Below are 19,510 nucleotides of genomic sequence, written 5' to 3'. Positions count from 1 at the left end.
TCTAATATCAAATTTATTTCGAATCTGATCCATATTTTCGTAGACGAAAATAAAGCGGATAGACAGATACATTCTCAGATTTTGCATTAATCTTACGCTCTTCGTGTAATGATCGCTTTAAAACAAATGCGTGAGGGTTCAAACAGCTCGGGATTGTTATTCAGCCCAAAACCTGTGACTTTAATGTATTATATTACGACTAAACTACACTCTTAAGAACAAATTTATTTTATATTAAGTATAAAAAGTAGGGGAAAATAATTTACATCAGATTCTCATATTCAGTGTTCGTAAAAAGCTACGTACAACATCGTTCTACAGCGGTGTGTTGGTACAAAGCCAACTTGTGTACTTCTAGTTCAGTTAGCGCCCCCGCCAAAATCAATAGGGAAGTAGGAATAACCCCCACATGATCTCAAAGAAGTTGAAGCAGGGAAGAGATTACACTCCATAGTCCCCAACTTTGTGTCCGGCATTGCAATGGTGCACTGAGGCAACACAAATATTTTTATCAGAGGGTTCGGAAGTGAACTAGACTTGTAAGCCTTGTAAGACTTGTAAGTACTTACGTTTGTGTCTTATCAAAACAGGATCGAAGAGTAATCCCTAATATTTTTCGTTAATAATTTTCAGAAAAAAATAATTTCTTGCAATCTTAGATGAAATAGAACCTGCAGCCACACTCAAAACCTGTACAGTGAAGATAGATTTTTCACCGTTTATTTAATGACTCTTTCCCACTGCTATAGTTACATGGCAGCCGAAGACAGCGTGATAATTAATGGCGTATCAGTTGTGGTGAGAAAGGAAGCGAGTGTGACCGATTTTAAGTTTGTATGCCAGAATTTGTACGGAGAAACTAAATAAAGACCACTATGAAGGTCATAGAGTCTAAAATTCTCAACAGAGAGGATGTCACATACGGACTATAACCGCAAGTGTTGAGTTGAAAGATAAAAATTATGGTCATGGGTCTTAAGGGACTTGTCGCCAAGACGAGATGATTGGCGGTACACTAGCAGTTGTATAGTAACTGACTTTGACTGACAAGGGGTTGACCAGTGGTTGAAGCTAGCTCTTTCTAAGGGACCCAACTGAGTATGTGTCTTAACCCCTTCCCTCTCATGAGGACGGAGACAGATCCAGTTTCCGAAACATCGTGTTTTCTCTTTTCTAGAACACTGGACGTTAGAAAAAAAGTAAAAAAGAACAGAAATTGTGAGTACAAGTTTCGCTGTAATATGACATATCAAAAATGGAAGAGACGTTTTCCTAGCGGTTTAAATCCGAGGTGTTATAACGAGGACAAGTTAGCAATTTCTTATACATCCTCGTGGAGGAGGGTTCGAGTTCCTCCACCATAGCCCTGCGAGTCGTAGGAGGCGACGAAAAGGGAACACAGTGACTGGAGGTATAATTGTACCACCCTGTTCCTGGGAGATATACCATAAGAGAACTTGGCCGTTAAGGTTTTTGGAGTCTCGAATCTGAGACAGTANAATATTCCAAGAAAATTATTTTTTCTATAATTTCTGTCTGAAAATTGTGCTGCGGCCTATACACGCACGCGGCCTATACATGCGTAAATACGGTACATAAGAGAACTTGGCCGTTAAGGTTTTTGGAGTCTCGAATCTGAGACAGTAAAATATAGTCATGAGACCCTCGGGACTCGGACCCTAGTATGACTGGCGGGCGAAGACACACAGCAGTTGTAAACGGCAGAACCGTCCTCTCGTCCAATAGGGCGACCCACATCAACAAACCCGCAAATGTCTGTTCTTTGTCCCAGATGTGGGCTCGACTGGCCGACTAGCCGTCGGTCATATTGACTTCGACTTTGACTGGAGTTGCTTAGAATCGCTGGTTCAGCAGTTGTGAGCTGTTGTTAGAAGCTGGTAGCTGAGGCCGGGGACAATTCGGAAACACAGAGGAAGGGAAACGTCCACCGTTGGAAATCGCTACCAAGCAACGGCAGTGAAGACGTGACTGTGGACACTGGAGTGTGTAATAGTGAACTGTAGTCGCTCGCTGTATCAAAGTGTGCAATAAATTCCGTCATCAATCCAAAACCCGTCTATAGTCACTCTATCATGTGGCAATATACTATAACTAAGTGTTTTGGACGTAGAGCCAGCTTCATTATTATAACATATATATTTTCTGGTGTTCACACATATAGTAGGTTTCCTATCAAACTGTTTCCCTAGATTAGATCAGGGTTATGTGGCAAAGAGGAATGAAAGGCATGTACGGGGTATGTAATAGCAATGCAATTGCTCAAATCTCCGAAGAGACAACATTCATAACATATATTATGCAAACTAATCTACACATCAACTTCATAAAAAATCTCGTTAGCAACTACGTACATCACATAGATCACGAATGGCAGATATATCCAAGGCCTAAGAGGAAAGTATCACCAGAATTGCAAAACCCAGAGCGTTCAGTGCATTCAATTAGAAGAGAAAACCCCGAGCTAAACAGCCACATACTCGTAATACATGCATTAAATCCTTCATCACAACATAACGAACGATTGTATATGCATATAAATTTAACAGTACACACACCCACAACATGTAGTCCAGTAAAATGAATTTATGTCACGTCTCATCGCTTGACATTTGACGATTTTAATAACTGTGACCTTTACATGTTACAAAATATATCTCCATTGTGTACCCAATCCTTGTCTTGCTTGCTGTATTATATTTATATCTTTGTTGTCTGTACATGATCTTGAACATTGTCCAGTATCTGACTGTAAGTTACTTTGTGGACACGACGTTTAAGGAGTTGGATATGTCCTCTCTAGCTGGCCAGCTGTTTTCACACTGATATATTGTTCAGTGGGTTCATTTCCAAGGTTAACGGTAAAGAATGGTAAATATTCATCATATTTCAAATAAAAGCCTTTGAAATTTTCACGGTGAGTGAGAGGTGTAAAATCTTCTCCGGCGAGTATCAATCTGGAGTACACTTTCAACGTTTCGGAGATCTTCTGGTTACATCATCAAGGAATTACGAGAGAGCTAACTAAAAAAAGTGATATTTTATTATTATAATAGAATTAAAACACATTTCTGTGTGAGATTTCGGATATGTAACACCAAAACTCACAACACAGGAGTTTGAAGAAAGCCGATATAATGAAATGAAAGTTTCTTTCCAAAAGAAAAACTAGAGTAAGCTTGCAGATGTGTGATTTGTGTATTTTCGTTTGGTATTCTTTATGGCAATTTACTGAAATACATGAACATCTATCCGCTTTAGTGAACAGAATGACGTTAATAGATTTATATACGCTCTGACGTTACATATATATAAGCTCAGCAGCGTCTAACGTTAAGAAACCGTAAACACCCTCGAGGTCGTGTGCTCGATTGACAAAATACGGCAAGCTCTTTATTCGCTACCACAGTTACGTTCGGTAATTGTGTTTGGAGACCTCTGAAGGGTAAAGTAGATGTCAGGTCGACTCTCACCTCATGTCGTTTAAGGTGCAGTGTATCTGGAGGCAATTTCAAGATTCTTAGAAATATTAACATGCTCGTGCTGTCCCATACTGGCAAGATACACTTACGTAATCGCATGCAGGCCTACTGACGAGACCACAGGTTCGTGTGTTATGAGGTGGCACATATTGTTATATTCGTTTCTATAATTAGGCTCCATGATTGTATTGGGAAGCACTTCAAGCAAAAGGCTGGTGATTTAAATGTGCCTTAATGCCATAAATCTGAGACAACATTTTAACGTGATGTAAGGTGGTTTCCTGGACATTGCACATTGTTTTGTTAGCCCCTGCTTCACGGGCCCAACTGAATGAGTTAAGTACTTTCCTGTCCTCGATAATTCCCTTGCCTGAAGACAGAGATTGAAGTAGCCTCTGAGACGGTATTGACAGAAACTCAACAATAGAAAAGCAACAATATGCAGGGGTATACGTGTTTGGATTTGATATTGAGTAACAGTCGACATTCGATAGAAAGTAACTGCCTAAACAACAAATTCTCGTATGACAGCCTCCAGAGAATACTCGTACACCGAGACCCCTTGATACCTCAATCAGTGCTACCAACCTACTTTATGTGTGACTTGAAGGACTGAGCAGTGGATATAGTGGTAACACTCTTAACTTATTGTCATATATTAAGGGGTTAGTTAACCGCCTAAAAAGTGATATTATATTCGGGAGATACCCAGTTCGAATCTCGGTCGAGTTGTAAGGTTAACCTGAATGAAAGTTTGTGACTTTCTTTAGTCACTCCAAGAAAAGCAAACGAAAAAATGATCTGAGTAGTACTGTCCATTTATTCGGAGGGACTTAGATCGAATATCCACTAGGGCTAGATATCCTAAGAAACTTATGTGAAAGGCATCAATATTTCAAAGCGAATAAGATCTAAAAGTTTATGACGGCGGTACATTAGTACAAATATTATGTTTCTGGACATCATCCATCGTCGTGTCTTTATGTAAAAACCGTCTTGTTTATTTTTCAAAACACAGCGTTTCGGAGACTGGATTCTGTCTCCGTCTTCAGGTAAAACCTAGTCAGTTAGGCCTTATCTCCGGAGGTAGGGACTAGTTCTATCTATTGTGCTCAACTAAGTAGGTTTCACCTGAGGATGAAGACAATACATTTTCCGAAACGTTGTGTTTTGAAAAACAAACATGGCAGATTTTAGAGGAAGACAAGACGGTGGATAATGTCCAAAAACATAATATTTCAAAGAAGATTACGCTAAAACAAAGAAACCAGTATAGTGGTAAACAATCTACCTGTCTTCAGGAGGAGTTTGATCCGAATGTCCTCCGGTCCTTGTTATCCTGGATGCAGAGGTTCATGTGGAGGTCCTCAGTCCCTCCAGCAAATGCACTGCCCCCAACTGGAAGTCAGAACAGGACGGTTATTATGAAGTATGTGATGCCTACGGAAAACAAAATATTTTTTTGAATAGAACCTTGTAACAGGGGACAACCAATTAACACACCACATTCTCGCCCACAGCTTCAATTGCTTCGACAACAATGAATTTGAAGTAAGCACTTATGTCATGGCCGTGCTAGCTCCTATATCAACGGTCATGTGAAGGTAAGAACTGTCTCCATTATTGAGTGTGAATGTGAGAAGCTTGCAATTTTTGCTTCCCCCTGCGCGCGACAGAATGCAGGAGGGCTTCTTCGTATATCTTTCGGCCTTGACATGCTGATATGTTTATCCTTCTTTTAACATTAACTCGATAAATTTACAATAGTTCATGACAGACACATATCTGAAACTGCATGTAACACACCCATACACTACACGTCGGTTTGTTCTTCTGATTGAAATTTCCAACATGTATTTAAAACATAATTTCTCGTGTTAGAGCGACTATAGCCGGGGTTTGGATTGGTAATTGGATCTATTGAAGTCTTTCAGAACGTAACTACAAGTAACTATAGCGCTATCGCTAATCCAAACTCACTCTACAATTCAATACAATACACATTAAGTCTTTTCAGTTCATTGTGTCTTTATCAGTCGTTGCCTGGTAACGGCTTTCAACACCGTAGCTTTCTCAGCTTCCGTGCTCATACCCTTACTGGCCAGCGACTGCCTCCCAACTGACTAAACTCTAGACTTGTCTTAATTATAACATCTCGGCACGCACCGCATAGAAAAAAAAAACCGCTCCCAACAATTCTATTGTCGCGTTGTAGCGGTCGCACGTACCGCGTTGAGAATACTTGTCCAAGTTAGTGTATTGATGCGTGTTAAAAATCAGTTGCCTAGGAACGGGCGTTGTTTACAGAGTCATTACTTAGCAACGGCTCTACATTACAATATTAATGCAAGTTGTTACAGGCTGGAACTTCAAGTTGGAAAATGCTGAATCTCAGGTTATCTACCGATCCAGTTTCAGTTGCATACTTTATATACGGTGTACTAACAAGACACAGTGATTTTAAGTAATAAGTAAGTAGGGATTTGGTCATGCAGTGACATTCTAGTATTGACTACCAAACTTTTGTTGGCATTAGGATTAATTCGATTAAGTCCCCGTCCATCGTAAGGACTCTGTGTTCACAACACGATACAGAGATTCTCCGACAGGCATCCATGACCCCAGGATATATGAACACACATATCTTCCCTCTCTTACTAGTACCCACAGCCGTGCAATGAACAATGCTTATGACCAGGACCTGGATTTTGATGACACGTCATCTTTTTTTTCCTTGTATCCTATGCGATGCTCTTAAATATATAAATCTCGGATATGAGCTGCTGGTTACAGAAATGTAAATTTTATAAGTAATTTTTTGTCATTTTTTGACATTTTTATGTTTAAGGTCATTTTTTCATTTTTGGGTAATTTTTTGTTAAATTTTTGGACTTTTAAGGGTATTTCTTGTCATTTTTGGTCATTTTAGGGAATTTTTCTTCATGTTTCCTGAAATATGAATAATATGGAAGCGAAATATTCTTTTTCTTTCTCCTTTAGGTCATTTTTCTGGATTTTCGGTAATTTTTTAAATATTTTCAGGTCATCAAAATCCGGGCCCTGGTTATGAAGTATTTAGTTTGCACGCATGGCACTTGTGTTAGACACTGTAGTTACAACTTCAGAACAATTGCTTAATGGCGATTCAGATTCATTTCTGCTAGTCTAAAACTCTTCACCAATTGTGTCTGAAACTTTGTTCGGTCCCGTCTAGCAACCTCTCAGGCTGTGCCCTGGCTTCGTCCTTAATTTGCTACTTAACTTGTTGAATACATTCTTCATTCATATTACAGTAACAGTGAGCCTCATCAGGAAAGTCACTGTTAATCTTAACATTTTGTTTTCATCCTTGTTATTTGTTAGACCTACTCGTCCATAAAATTGGCCTAACCAGTTAAATTTTTTTGTAAACTTAATTCGGATTACAAAATATGAACAAAAAGTATAAAGCATTATAACTACCAACACGAACATATGATCTCTTAGAATGTAAACAACAAGATGGCGACTGAGCGAAAACATTCACTTAGTGTTAAGTGAGACATCAATAATTAGTGAACTGTTGGAGATATGGATATGAAATTTAGTATTAAAATGTGTTATAAAAATACCCCCAAGCCAGATACAAAATTTGGAGAAGTTACGAGCACTAGAGATTAACATTAGCAAATTTAACGTAGTCAAATACTGTACTTCCGTAATAATTTCTTTCTAAAAATAAATTGTTTTCATTATTATTACGTGTCATACATATAGAATTGAAAGTACGAAGCATGTACTAACTCTAGCTGGGTTCGAATATATGACCATTTACTCGTAACACTGTCATACTAACCTATGAACTAAATTAAATTTTATTATTAGATTTATTACAGCAGGAAAGTAGGCATTATGAATTCAAGACTGAAGCCCGTATTTGTGCGTATGAAAGCAGTGAGATTTGTAGCTCACTTTGTTCAACAAGTGTTAGGACTTGTGAGACAATTCAGTGCATGTTGGTGGACAGTAATCCTGTAACATTACATTCACTGACTCTGCCCACACATCTGACCTTTTGGCTGTGTCGTGCTGCATTACTTCTGCACAGTTACCCTTCAACAGTGGTAAAGTTCAGAGAAAATATAGGGCACGCAAGGTAACCTGCTCGTAGATAAGAGTTTGTCAACTGGTGGGACGCGTCCCACCGGTGAGGCATGAAGTTCGGCTGGGTGGAGAGTGAGGTCAGGAAAATAAGAACTTATATTAAATGATTAATAAAATGCTAAAATCTACAACTGTAAACATACATTCTTGGGAGGAAAGAAGGTTCGTTCTTACTGGGGTGAGAGTTCGGAATTTTGATAAATTTAACGGCGAATCCCAAGTTACAAATGGATAACAATCACTGACCTAGACTACAACGCCCAGTGTGCAGTAATGCTGAATGCGAGGAACGATAACTTTCATTCCAGCGCGCATTTCTTAATTCTTCTTTCTTGATGGCTCACCTACAACAAAACATGCGACGAAAAGAATATATTGTCAAGTGTAGGATGGTACGCGTGACAAGAATGACGGGGTATATTTCGGTTGATTGGATTTATTGGCACCTTGGTTACAATTTCTCTTAATCACATTTAATTATAGCTCTCAATTTCACCATATGATTGAATAGTACAGTTAACAACTAGCTAATGGCTGGTCGAACCGGGTTCGATTCTCGGCAAGGGAAAGATTTTTCATCGGCTGTGGAATCAGTCTACTCTCCTGTGAAATAAGTACCATAGTCTCTTCTGGTATGAAGTGAGAGATACGTGAATGCCAAACACTAGGACGCTTGATATTTTACTTCGACGCTCCTTTCACGCCTTAATAATATAGTCATTAATCACCAGGATCATTTTTATAAATTAACTGCATTAACAACTGCATCACTTTGATTTTGTCGACTTGCCTCGCAGAATACACCTGGAATTACGTGTCTTTTTTGTTTTCTAATGGCTCTTCCAGCCCATTCAGGGCCCAGTCCTCTTTTTCAGTTCCGTTAATCATTTTTTACATACGGTAGGACTCTTTGGACGAGTGATCAGCCCAGCTACAAGGTCTGGAAATTGGGAGACTGAATTTATTTTTTACAAAAATCATAAGCTCCTCTTCGCAAAGTTTTTTTTGGAAGGACATATTGTATGCACTTTCAAGGCAGCCATTCTTATCCTGAAGATGAAAACAGTGTGTTCTTCCGAAACGTTGATAACTGCCTACCAGATTATGGGGTATCTGAAGCCGAAAGGTCCCAATGTGAATAATATTGTTTTTGTAACTTCATCAAAACTAAAGTATTATGTTTTTTTAACTGTTACGTTAGGGACCTAGTTATCTTTGTTTACGAAATGTCGCTATGATTTCTGAATGAAAGTAATCAGTTCCTAGTGTTTCCCCTTGTGTTCAGGGACCTAGAACTTGATAGTCCTGTCGGTACAGTTAGATGGCTATGGGCTTCATAAAAGAGGATTTGGGTTCGGTTCCCGACTAGAGACCCTCCCATCGGCACAGATTCCAGACCGATACTTGGGCCCATTCAGCCTTCAATCAAATGGGGACTGACGGCTCTGTCCCTTGAGGTAAAGAGACCAGAGTGCCGAAATTAAAAATGCATGGAGTTATACCTCAATTTCCCCACACACATTCATGTCGTGGAGCTTAATTAAAAAGAGGGACAACTTTATAGCTACCTCACCGTTGTAGTTTTGCCATCCCAGTATTCTGGTATGTTACTATTGTTACATATTAGGGGCATGCGTGACCTATAAAACGGGGTTTGGATCTGATGATCGAATTTATTGGACCTTTATACAACTTGTTACATTTTAGAAATCACTATCTTCGACTGGGCACTCTCGTCTACTGACCACACTTCACTACTCCACTACTCCGTTGTACTCTGTCCCGTCTTCTGACTGTGCCCTCTTATAACTCATCGACACGGACCTCACGGAAAACACCGTCTTCTGTTGTCAAGAATGCGTGTTTATGGTTCTGTTACCTAGCAATGGATGTTCTATTATTGAACGCTTATGCATCGGGATGTGTTAACTGAGTCGTTGCCTGCCAATGGGTCTATATGTCACATTATTATTGTTACTAACTGAGGACTTAGTACGGATTTTCCGGTTACCCCGAATTGTTGGCACCCCAAAGAGATATCAGAAAGCAATCGTATCATGAAGCCGCTGATATGGGAGATGACGTATCCGAATACGTCATGTTCTATGAAATTGTCCGAAGATATGACAACTGAATTAAATGTAACTTAATTTTCGTTTGTAGTAGTAGTATTACTGACATATTTTAATTTTCACAACTGTTCTGAATTTCAATTCGGTCTACGTGTCAAAGGCATGACGTCCAACTACGTGCCATACGCCCACATTTAGCTATCTTCTTCTTCTTCTTCTTCTCCTCCTCCTCCTCCTCCTCTTTTTGGAACACTGTGCAATTTTTTAAACACTTTAGATGTGGTGAACACTTAACAAAATGCAGGGAAGTATAATGTCTCGCTCTATACGTGAGTATAGTATAGTAAATTAGCTTGCAATTTATTTAACACTGCACTCAATATCTCAGGCAACATACTGTAAACAGAAAATTATAAATTGGAAGGGATGTGGAAGGACGCGGTCTTAGCTTATTTTAAGGCACTACTCCCCGCATTGGATTAAAAAGATAGAAGACAGCCATGGAAATCATTGGTCAGAACTTCCGGTATCAGTGCCCAGTTTATGGGCAGGCAACTCCAGAATACAAGCCAGAGAACAATCGCTTGAGCTAACTTGCTCCGTTTTTGTAGTATAATAGGCTTATCCAGAGCAATATTAATTTTCCATTAGGCTACATGAATATCAACGCTGATCAGCTGTACAAACTTTCAAACATATATTTTCCGTTGTAATGTATATAATGCATTCTTGTTATGTTTCGGTTCAATTTGTTTGATATTTTGATAGTCGTAAATTATCAGTACATTTAGTTCTTTATATCCATTAACGGGGGAGTATTAGGTCGTTTCGGTACGCCCAAGTATGACGGCCTCTGACTGTAATGTAGACTACATATATTTCGTGCGAGCAACGCTGACAAGGCTCGTTTCAGTTTTACGTGCTTCAGTGGCAGGCAGCAAGAGAGAAAAGAGAACAAAACCTTCTGTGACGCAAGAAATTTGAAGGAGAAACAGTCATGTGATATATAGCACTGCGAGTCTTACAACAGCGTGACATAGTAGCTCTTGCTTTTATAATTTAACTCTTTTTTTTTTTTAGTTTATACCATCTAAATTTTGGTAGAACAAAAAAATAAAACAAGGCCCACGAAAAGAAAAAGACGTTACAAGAAACAAGGATTCGAGAGGAGCAGCCATAAAGCGTGCTTCCTATTACACTGTCTTCCATTCCCACAAAATGTGCGTTGTTAATTAATAAAATATTTCAGTGACGCAACTGTGTGATACAAACATAAATCACGATTCAGCTCATGAATTGGCTTGCAGTTAGCCATGTGTTCGGATCCATGTGGAGTTAAGTTGTTATTTTGCTTGCAATTTTAAATTTGTTACTTAAATAATTCAATTCAGTTCAATTCAATTCGTGTTTATTTACGTGAAAACTTAACAGCACAGAGGCCAATTACAAGGTTAGCATGAGTACATAGAAATGAACAAAACAATGAAGAAAAAAATCAAATTTTGAAATTCTATATAATGGCAATTAATAATTCCAAGAAAAATTAAAGTTAAGGTTAACAGGAGAGAACAATAAAATACGACCAATATACGTACATACACACACGTGATATTAAGAGTATCATTAACAAATAGTATTAACAATTTTAGGTTCAGTGTCATTGACAGAAACTCTTGAGATTGCAAATATGTCGAGATCTTTACCCACCGCGTTGGCAGCATAGGCGCACCGAGCAGAAGGACAGTGTTTATTAGAGGGACAAACACCAAACAATGAGAAGTCCCTAAGATTGTTGGGAGGAACACGAAGGCTAACGTTTTCCAAAAGAGAAACGCAGGATTTAAGACCACGAAAAACCTGAACAAGGAAAAGCGCATCAAGGTGATGTCTCCGTTTATGTAAATATTCTAGACTTAATTTCTCTAAAGCATCAGTATAAATATATAGAATATGAAGAAAAAAAAACGATAAAACAGAAGGACGTAAATAATTCAATTCAATTCAATTCTATTCTTTATTATTTATATGCCAAGTCAACAGCCACAAGGCCAATTACAGACTTAGCACAGTGTAGATGAAAGTAATTACGTGTAACATTATACAAACATTAGACAAACACATAATAAGTCAAAAATAAATTACAGGAAATTTCTTGGGAAAACACAGTAATGAAGAAAAGTAAACAANTACGAGACGAGAGGGTTGAGAAAATATTTGGAACTAATTCCTGGTAAGCACTCCATAGATTCACTGCAAAAAACAGCTATCCTGGGAACATCACACATACTACGGAAAGTGCTACAGTGCGAAGCTTGAAGCCTGAGTGGTGAGGTGCATCACTGGTTCAAGAAAAGGAATGCCAGGAAATAAACCTGTGACAAGAGATGATGATGATGATGATGATGATGATAATAATAATAATTATAATTATACCTTGTTTGTTTTGGGGAAATATTTATTACTTACAACCTGCATACTAACTTTGCACTGTCGCTATGTTTGTAGTTGTTCACTTAAACAATATTCCATGCAAGATTTTCCATCTTCATCAGCTTAGCAGCTAAATTTTAACTTCATGGGGCCACCAATTTGTCTCCTCTTCTACAAGAATCTCCCTAAAAATGCACATATTTTGAAGTTCTATTGTCACATAAGATGTCAGGTTCCAATGTTAGTGCCGTGATAGTTCTTGGGTCCGTCAAATTATTATTATTTATTATTACTCTTATAATTATTACTGTTATTATTATTATCATCAGCATCGTCATTATCATTACTTCTTCATTATTATTATTATTATTAACCACATCCTCATCATCATCATGATCACTGGTTGCAGGAAATTAAGAAGCGTGTCCTTGAATTGCTTAAAGTTCACAAAAGTTTCACGACAATTAGCCAGAGAGTTTAAAAGTTTGAAGGGGTGACATATACAAAGATTATGGTAATGTTAGAGATCTACTTCTTTTCACAGGAAAGCAAAGAGGGACAGAAGGAGAAGTACTATACGAGTAAAAGTGTCATGGTATTTTAAGTAGCTCTTTGCTTTTAGTATTTCAGGCTGGCAACAAGGTTCCTGAAGAATGCTGCGTTAATGATGTACACAAGTTTGACATGGCTTGAAAACGTCTGTCACCTTCTGTCCCGAGAACATGACATAGATGACACTTTCACAAGCTTCTAGACCGACTTCTTCTGCGTTTCACAGGCAACTACATCGGTATGCGTGAGCAGTTGTCGCATTTCATTAGGCCCAAATGCATGCAGTACGTTTGTGTACGTCACCGTTGAAGAAGATAATGCATATGACACAGTTTTGAAGTTCCTTTAAAAATGTTCACTTCACTTAACACAAAAAAAACTAAGTTTAATATATCACGTCGGTGTGAGTTTTCCATTTGCCTAAAGACATTTAACTTAACTGATGGATTCTTGTGAAGCTTCGTATCGGCAAATTGGCTGAAATTGGAACGCGTCTGACTTGTATTCAGGTGGTGCTCGATTCGACTCTTGGTCTGGACACCCGCTATCTTCACTGAAGTTTTCCGAGAAGTAGGAGATGGGGATCTCCTACTTCCAAAGTTTGGATTTTATGTCATTTCAGTCACTGCAGGTTCCTTCCGCACGATTTCCAATTCATTTTTGCTACTCGTCCTCCCAGCTGACGCCAATGAACCTAGCGCGAGCCACTGTTATCGCCGTTAGATGAACCGTGCACACTTGACCTTCGACTTGAGAACGGATCGTGTTCCTAAGTCCCGTTCGTAAGTCAAGCTTTTCTTTAGTGGAGACGTTTCTTTTTCCACAGAAGGGCGTTAAAACTGGCTGTAGTAATTGCCGTGGGATACCACTGCTCTCAACTTCATACAAAATTTTATTCAATATCGTTCTCTCAAGATTAAGTCTATACATAGATGAAATTATTGGGTATCATCAGAGAGGGTTTCGACGTAGCAGATCTTATCAGTACTTATCAGATCTTTTGCATTCGTCATATACTGGAGAAAATTTGAGTATAATGAGACAGTATATAAGCTATTCGTAGACCTCAAGAAAGCCTATGATTCAGTTAGGAGGGAAGTATTGTACAATATTCTGATAGAGTTTGGGATACCCGTGAAACTAGTTAGGTTGATTAAAATGTGTTTAAATGAATCGTATAGTAGAGTCCGTATAGGTAAACATTTGTATGATAATTTTCGTATTCAGAAAGGTTTAAAACAAGGAGATGCTTTATCGCCACTGCTACGTGTATTTAATTTTGCTTTAGAATATGCCATCAGGAAGGTCCAGGAAACCAGGTGGGACTGAAATTAAATGGGACACATCAGCTGTTGGTCTATACCGATGACGTGATTCTACTGGGTGATAATATACATACCACAAAGAGAAACACACAAACTTTAATAGCCGCTAGTAAGGAGGTTGGTCTAGAAGTAAACACACACAAAACTAAGTATATGTCGCTTCCTCGTCACCAGAATGCATAATGTCATAAAGATAGCTAACAGAGGTTTTGAAAATGTGGCACAGTTCAGATATTTGGGAACGACAGTAACAAATCGAAACCTGATTCAGGAGGAAATTAAGAGGTGATTGAATTCTGGTAAGGCTTTTTACCTTTCAGCCCACAAGCTTTCTGCCTTCCCGTCTGCTGTCTAAAAACATAGAAATTAGAATATACAAAACTATAATTTTGCCAGTGGTTCTGTATGGGTGTGAAACTTGGTCTCTGACATAAGGGAGGAACGTAGACTGAGGGTTTTTCAGAACAGGCTGTTGAGAATATTTTGACTGAAGAAAGATGAAGTGACAAGAGGCTCGAGAAACCTGCATAATGAGGAGCTTCATAAATTGTATAATTCGAATGATCAAGTCAAGGAGGATGAGATGGGCAGTGAATGTAGCACAAATGGAGAAAATGAATTCATGTAAGATATTGGTGGGAAAGCCAGAAGGAAAGAGACCACTAGGAAGACCACGACGTAGGCGGGTGGATAATATTAAAAGAGATCATAGAGAAATAGATTGGCGTGGTATGTACTGTATAAATATGTCTCAGGATAGGGGCCATTGGTGGTCTCTTGTGAAGACGGTAATGAACCTTGGGGTTCCATAACATGCTGGGAAGTTCTTGAGTAGCTAAACAATTGGTGGTTTCTCAAGAAGGGCTCAGCTTCATGAAGTTAATTGGCTGGTTAGTTATGAGTGGTAATGTAATCAGCAACAGCTGAGTATCTAAGCTTATGAATAAATCCTATTTTACTTATAGTGTTCCACGAAGTTTATCTTATAAATTAATAATAAATTAAGAACGCAGTCTTCTTGGATATGGCACCGTGTAGATGTGGTATTAACCGACGATTCAGAGGAACGTATGGCCTCCATCTTCAGGGTAGAAGGAAAAATAAGCAATCCGCAAGCGAAGAGACTGTGAGAACCGGTACAAGCAGACTTCTACCCTGAAGATGGAGGCCATACGTTCCTCTGAATCGTCGGTTAATACCACATCTACACGGTGCCACATCCCAGAAGACTGCTTTCTTCATAGTCACCGCCGTGAAAACCTCAAATCTTACATAATAATAAATGGATCATTACACATCTGCAAACAAAGAAGTACATAAAAGAAAATAAATTAGAATAAAAGTGAACATTTATTTTTCCGTTTCTGCACAGGCCATGCATCTGAAGAATTTATTACCGAATCTTTCTCACCATTTTCCATTTCCGGAACGACGTAATACCTTTCAACAGGAGGAAGCAAGACGATATTTTTGCTGTGACGGCCCTTTCGTTTATTAACAAACGGACATATGGCCGCTGAGGTAACCTGACCTCAGATTCCTCGAATTATTTGTATGGGGCACTTAAAATTTTTTACCTTTGCAGGGCATCTAGAAAACATTAAAACTAAAATAAAACACTTGTTACGCATAATTCAGTGATCCTGAAAATGGAAGCAGTAAGTTGCACCGAAAAGTTGTTACATATTTATCTAGCTAAAAGCTAGCAGACACATGCCAGCAGAATGTGATCGAAATATTCATTGCCGTGAAAAAGTCACGTCTTTGGGGGCGCGTAATGCAATGCATAATGCGATTAGTTTTGCAGTATTGTATTTGTATCAGTAATAGATCTTTATAAAGATCAATCAAGAATACAAAGCCGATAATATGCGTGCTCTAATGGAGTATATATTTCGGTTCTTGTTCAATTTTGGCTCCAATTGAAACTTTCAAACAAACCAAAGTAGAAAACCTTGAAACGTTGAGAGCTCTGTTTCCTCCGAATTCAGCAGCGCTGAAATTTAAGGTAGGCCGGACACCGGCTTGAGTTAAGACATGTAAAAGTCCAGACAAGATATCTGCGACATGTCGCAAAGAAAGGAGCGGTTTTCATAATTTCATTTGTTTCAACTGTGCTACTTTCATGTTGCAGACATCGTGACTTGGCTGTTACATGTCTTGACACATGCCAGTGTGCGCCCTACCTTACGAATCACGTGCCTTTTAATGGTCCAGAACCCCATGATACGATGCAGTTTCAGCTCCTTGCCTTCAAATCGCAGTTCCAACGCCAGAAATGGCTGTGGGTAAGTAATGTCGGACCACCTTGTATCAACTGTTTTGCTGCTCAGAGATTACATTTATTTTCAAGTAATGCACTCACGTTTTCCCCTTCCTGTCGGGCACAAATCTTATGTGTTTGCTTTGTTTCAAGTTATTTATTAATAACATGCATCATGCTGCTGTAGAAGTTTCACACGTTGTGTGTTCTCAAGAAGAAATGTGTGCTTCAGTTCCACCTTACTGAAAGCATAGCAAGGTCCCTTCAAACTCCCTACCCGCAACACGTCAGTGTTTGTATAGTAGGGGTAGGCAATATGGTCTCACTCTGCGATAATATAATAAATACAGAATGCATGTGAATAAAATAGAGAGGAAGAGATTTGGGCCTAAGAAAGAGGAAATAACAAACCACAGATAAATTATGCATATAGAGAGACTGATAACTAGTATTCTTAATATGAGAGTTTTGAGAATCTTCCAAAAAATAAAGTAATGATAGTAACTTAGCTGAGACACTATGCTACAAGCCGGAAGGTCGGAGGTTTGATTCCCGATGAGGTAACCAGATTTTTCAATTGAGCTAATCCTTCCCAGCCGCATTGGAGCCCTGGCATCGACTCAGACTCTTAACACAAATTAGTACCATGAATCTTCCTGGGGTAAAGGACGGCTGGCGAGTAAGGCTGATCATGTCATAGCCTTCTATGAACCGATTGTCTGGAAAATGTGGGAACCTCGACGTCTCACAACCATATGAGCCACCATGGCCTGTTACAGGGATAGATTTACCTTTTAGTAATAGATAAATATAAATTTACCCTGTGCTTAATTAAATACCACGCCATGAAGAATTATGGGAAGGCGAACGTACAACTCAAAGCATACTTAACCTCGGCACAAGGTGAAGAGGAATAGTGAGCTTCATATACAGGTTACTTGAACCCGGGGATGGAGAACCTCCGGTACCTTTCGGTAGGAGTCTGAGTGGTTCCCAGAGCCGGTCCGAACACTGTGTAGAACAGAAAAGTCACTTGCCTCTTTCGGGAATCGAACATTAATTTCCACGGTAGCTCAGTCCGTTGCTTAGTCTATACTGACTGAACTATCCCACAATAACAATAATAGCAATAATAATAATAATAATAATAATAATAATAATAATAATAATAATAATAATAACAATAACAATAACAACAACAACAACAACAACAATATACATCTACACATAACATATTTATAAAGGAAAATTTCTGAATAATGCACGATACTATCCAATGGCTATCTGTTCACAAGCACAGCATTCTAACACATGAAATAAAATGTATTTTATTGTTGGATACCGGTAAATATACGTTTGTTACACAAGCTTTTTATGGAAACACGCTTTGTGAGACATGCCAGGAACCCCTTGTTTCGTGAAGTCGATATATAATAATTAATAAATTTAAATTTCTGCTTTGTTTTAGTAAAATGGCTCTTTATAGCTTTGATGAAAAGTGGGATAATATGACGCCCATTTTTAAGGGTGTGTTGTTACGATAGTGGCTGAGGTATTCTATCTTCCAACCTTGGAAGACTGACTTCGTGACTGAGCTATCGTAGCAGGTTCATGTTACTGAGAGTCTGTCCGCTAGATGACACACCTACAACAAGTGGCTCGATTTCTGCAGTCTGGTAGCGCTGCTCCGGAAACTAACTGTTGTACATAACCAAATTTCCGGATCTGTTTAAAGAAAAAATGGAGCTCTCTAGCCAACTGGCGGCAGAAAACGTTACATATTTCATGACTTCAGAGGCGCTTCAAGTGTCTGCAATGATATTGTAGACATACGTCATCGTAAAACACTACGTCGTGCTACCACATTCAGAGAAATTGTTCGAATCTCAGGCTTTACATTCTAAGGCCTCTTCAGGCCTTGTTTTCATGTAGTGGTAGACGATGCGATGTTTCAGTGATGGAAAGTTCGCGTAAAGATGTTTTCTGATTATGCAGTGCAATGACAGGATGCACTGAATGTAAGACTGTGGGAAGGAAGAAAACGTGGTCATTCTCAAGGCGCTATTCCACGGGATGACCTGAGGACACTCATGAAACTCGGATATGGGATCTCCGATCAGGAATTTCAATTCAGGGTAAACGTTGTCCCTGTGCTCAACCAATTAAGCACTTTGCCATGAAGGTGTATGGGCGTATGGGGGAGTGGATCTGTAGTTCCACATTTTCTTGACTTCTGTACTAGCTGGCGGTGAGTGGTCAGGTTCACTCCCCGGCCGCTTTACTCTCGACGAAAGAGCTCCAGCTACCCAATAGATAGGAGGGTGGGTAGACCCCAGAGCCGGTCTGGAGAAGAGAAAATTCTTGACGCTATCGGAACTCGAACCCCGACCCCTCGGTCGTGCACACCGTAGCAAGTCGCTATACCGACTGTGCTATTCCGGCTCCTCTTTCAATTCTGGATACGAAATATGAAATTCAGAAATGTTAACCTTGCACTGAAGTGATTTGTGGTAGAGGGTTATAAAGAGATCCAGTCTGCAAACATTTCGATTTAAATCCATTCACTGCGTAAGAAAGGATAACAGTAGAAATGGAAGTCTCTCTCGTTCTGTAGTTCAAATTTGTATTTCCATTTCACAGCACAACACAATTTCATCTTTCAGTTGAAAGGTATGAAGTAAGTCGTTTCTTTGTTAAATTCGTTTTGCTGGTCATAACAAGACACAAGGATTTTTATTACGTCATATACTTTTGTATATGCCCGTGCGGGTTACATATTTCGTATTTTTAAATAAAATCGTTGTTTAAATGAGAATCAACTTGTATTCACTAACCAAGCATCATGTTCGCACATTCTGAGGCCCATCAAAGACTCTTATCCAATGGGTAACGGGGGCTCCTTTCCCGGGGTTAAAGCTGCAGTGGCATTAATCTGACCACTCACCATTGACTAGTGTTGAGGGCAAGAATACGTGGATCTATACATCCACTCCCCGATACGTCTTCATGGCACAGTGCTTAATTAGTTAAGCCCAGAGAAAACTTTGTTTTTACTTTTACAGTACTGTCTGAACCACTAAGAGCGCCCATGAATTAAATAAACCACAAATAAATAAATAAATAAATAAATACGAGATTTGGACAGAAAATTAAGTAACACTTAGTTCAATATATAACACACTGGGTGTTTTTTTTTATTACAGATTTTTTCAACTCAAAAATGAT

At 38.9% G+C, this 19,510-nt stretch overlaps 1 long non-coding RNA gene across 1 annotated transcript in view; it reads right to left on the bottom strand.

Moving 5' to 3' along the window:
- Window positions 1–19,510, bottom strand: part of LOC111875593 — a 243,096-nt gene that overhangs the window by 27,923 nt on the left and 195,663 nt on the right. Inside the window, exon 3 of the long non-coding RNA XR_002844752.2 lies at window positions 4,792–4,898. This is a non-coding gene — a long non-coding RNA (uncharacterized LOC111875593). The remainder of the gene's footprint in view (window positions 1–4,791; window positions 4,899–19,510) is intronic.

This window comes from Cryptotermes secundus, unplaced genomic scaffold, assembly GCF_002891405.2.
Source record: "Cryptotermes secundus unplaced genomic scaffold, Csec_1.0 scaffold50, whole genome shotgun sequence".
Lineage (NCBI taxonomy): Eukaryota > Metazoa > Arthropoda > Insecta > Blattodea > Kalotermitidae > Cryptotermes > Cryptotermes secundus.
This window is presented reverse-complemented; position numbering and strand designations above follow the sequence as displayed.